This window comes from Alligator sinensis, unplaced genomic scaffold (assembly GCF_000455745.1).
Source record: "Alligator sinensis unplaced genomic scaffold, ASM45574v1 scaffold239_2, whole genome shotgun sequence".
NCBI classification, from domain to species: domain Eukaryota; kingdom Metazoa; phylum Chordata; order Crocodylia; family Alligatoridae; genus Alligator; species Alligator sinensis.
This window is the reverse complement of record NW_005842279.1, coordinates 1,539,183-1,542,482: the sequence shown is the minus strand read 5'-3', so window position 1 is coordinate 1,542,482 and position 3,300 is coordinate 1,539,183.

The window sequence follows — 3,300 nt, the reverse complement described above, 5'->3', positions numbered from 1 at the left end:
ACAGACATTGGATTTTTGATACATTACAATCTGCCTGGCAACTGGCTCCCCAGCCCAGCCCAGCCCAGCCCCTGGCTTCTTTACTTTTCATTCCATCCAGGAAGAGCACACACCAACTGCTGCAGCTTCCTGAGCCTGACGAAGGGTTTTTGAACCCGAAAGCTTGCTTAATAACTATTCTCCAACCATTTGGGTTGGTCTAATAACAGATATCAAATTCACCCAAGGAACCTTGTCTGCCTGTAGCTAATTGAGTGTTCTTGTCTTTGATAGATTCGAGGTACGCAGTTGTTGTTTGGTTTCTCCTATATGTTTTCCATCAGGGCATTTGGTGCACTGGATGAGATATATAACATTTCTGGAGGTGCAGCTGTAAGATCCAGGAATGCTGGTGGTTCTGCTGTGGGGTGTAGGGTGAACCGACTGATGAAGGGTTTTTAAACCCAAAAGCTTTCTAAGAAAAATTTCCCCAACTATTTAGTTGGTCTAATAGAAGAGATTAGATTTACCCAGAGAACCTTGTCTGCCGTGTGTGCGTGTACATTTGGCCGTAGCAGGGGCAGGGAGCAAAGAGAAGAGGTGGGCATGTGCCCCCCAGCCTGGCAGGGTCCATCCAGCCTCCCTTGCCAGCACTAGGAGGGGAAGGGGCCGTCTCCCTGTCCTCCCTGCAGCCCAGCTCCCATGGGGGGAGGGGGCCTCCAATTTTGTGCTTGCCTAGGGTCCCAGTACACCTTAATATGCCTCTGGCTGGAGTGCTCTTTAAGTCCCAGGTACGTGCCAGCCCTGTAGGAATTTGTTATACCTGTCCCTCCAATATGCTGATCATTTTTGGAAGTCGTATAAATTATGTGTAGAACAGTCAGGGAATAAAGAAGATCAACCCCCAAAAGCATTTCCTCCATATCCCATGCAAACCTAGCAATTTTCATATTCAGACACCTAATAGGCTGTGGTTTATGAACAGTACTTAATTCTGGTTCATTCACAGTCCTGTAGTAGGTGGCATACTTGCAGTGGATGCAATTATTTCTTTGCTGAATTTTCAGTCTATAATCAGGTGTTTCTTTTGTTTGTTTATTTGTGGAGGTTTTACAGTAATGAGGCGTTTTGAACTGTCATTATCTAATCCAGTCAGCAACATGCAACATATGCTACCTACTTACCTACTGACAGTGTAATTACTCTTCTGCCTTCTTCAACAATAACCTGCCCTCCCTCCCACGTGTAGTGTCTGAATAAATAAAACAGTTAGGCCTGTTTACACAGGGTAGACTTACAACCCTAGCTGCAAATCGTGGCAGGTCCTTCCCCAGCTCAGCACCACACTGTCCGGCATGAGGGGTTTGTCCTGATCAGGTCTGGCAGAAGAATTAGCATTTTGGTGATGGGGAGAGTTGGTGGGAGGAGAAAGAATGAACAGAATTTGGTGCAGAGGAGAGGAAGCCAAGAAGAGCTGAGTGGAGAGGAAAGGAGGTATTTGAGACCTGCAAACTGTATTCAGGAGGTGATGGAGAAAAAGCACAGAAGCCTGGCAGCAGAAGGAAGAGGCCTGTTGAGAAATCCTGACCTGATGAAGATAAGAGAATGTTGCCATTTGATTTCAATAGAGCTGGAAATTCAGCCCTGGCATGAGGGAATCAGGAGAAGGGGACTAGATCAGGTAGACAAGAAAGCTCCTTCAGGTTGAAGGGGTGGGGTTGGGAAGGGCAGATCTGAGGCAGAGTGGTGAGCTAGTTTTCTGAAAGCATGAATTTTTTCTAATTCTAATAATTTCTGCTGCTCCCCTGGGCCCTGTATGTTTCACAGCCACAGAATTTGCTCCTGCCACAGGCCTGTGCTCAGGAATCCCAGCATTAGTAGCTTTGGAAATAACCCTTGGAAACATTACTCGGCACAGCCTGGCACAGTGATGTCATTCAGAGCTTGGGAAAACAGCGGAGCAGTGTCGATTGCTCCTTGCAGCAAAAAGCAAACCTCTGAATCTGTGGGAAAGCATATAACATACTGCATTTTATACTGCAAAACAGAACCCACAGGCTCCTGCACAGTCTGTTAGTCATGCTCTTATATCATTCCATAAAGACCTGCATTTAAAATAAAAGCCTTCTTCAGAATTTCCACTGAAGGTGGCAAACTCCAAGGGCCTTGCTCATGAGACCTTGCTAATTACCAGGGTGTTGTCTTACTTGCATTGCATCAGAATTGTGAGTCTGCAAATAAAATCCAGGCGTCATTGTACCAGGAGCTGTAGAAAGGCCAAGTCAGAAAGAGCCCCAGGCCAAGTCATCAGGCTAAATTAATGGAGCTCCATTGAAAGAGAGACTTCTAATCCAGATGCTGCTGCTACTCCGACTCCCCGTGCCCAAACCACTGATTCCTGTGGCACCAAATTGCTGCCAGTGACGTGGCTTTGCAGGCCAGTTCAAATCACTTGGTGGGATAGAGCCAGCCTGTGGAGTACAGGTTGCCGACCCCTGAACTAGACCATAGGACTTGAGCTAAGCTACAGCTACTCTAGCCAGGCTCTGGTGGCACAGAAACACTGGCATACTCTCCCAGCAAAGCATTCCTAGTTGGGATGTACCTAGACTAGCGAAGCTCTGCTTTGTACTGTTGGAAATAAAAGACCCCCCACAAACAAAACAAGTGACACTGGGAGCAACACAGTTCTGTAGATGTAATGCACTCACTTCTGCTGGGGCAGCTCTGTCGGTGTACAGATTGCACCCCTTTGTATCCTCCACCAACATAGTTGAGCTAGTCAAAATCTGCAGTGCAGACCCTGACCCTTGCTATCACTTCATCACTAGTGGCAGGAAGAAAGATGGGCTGCTTCATTCTTTTTCTTTTACAGTCCTACTGGCATCGCACAAATCATCTTCCTGCCCCCATTAGCCTCACAGCACTTTCCCTAATGGTGCAAACTCTATTTGCACAGTCATTTTATAAAGGATAATTGATGGAAAACTCTGACCTTCAATTCTCACTCTCTTTTGCTCTTTCTTTAGTCTAGAGGCACTTTAGAAAGGTTTATTTAAAAAATAAAACCTGGAGTCCATTTTTCTTTCTTTTTCTCCTCTTTCTTAGGGGTGAGCCATAAAAAAAATAAACACCTATTTATAATTTCTCTTGCTTTACAGGCTAAATGTTCCTTATAGAAGATCATTTTAAAAAATCACTCTGGTTCTCAGTTTTTTACCTAAGTGCTGTATTATTGCTTTTCATTTAAAAAAATGAACTAACTGTTAGTCTCTGTTCCCTGGATAATTACTGGAATAACTGCAAAAAATTCAAAATATC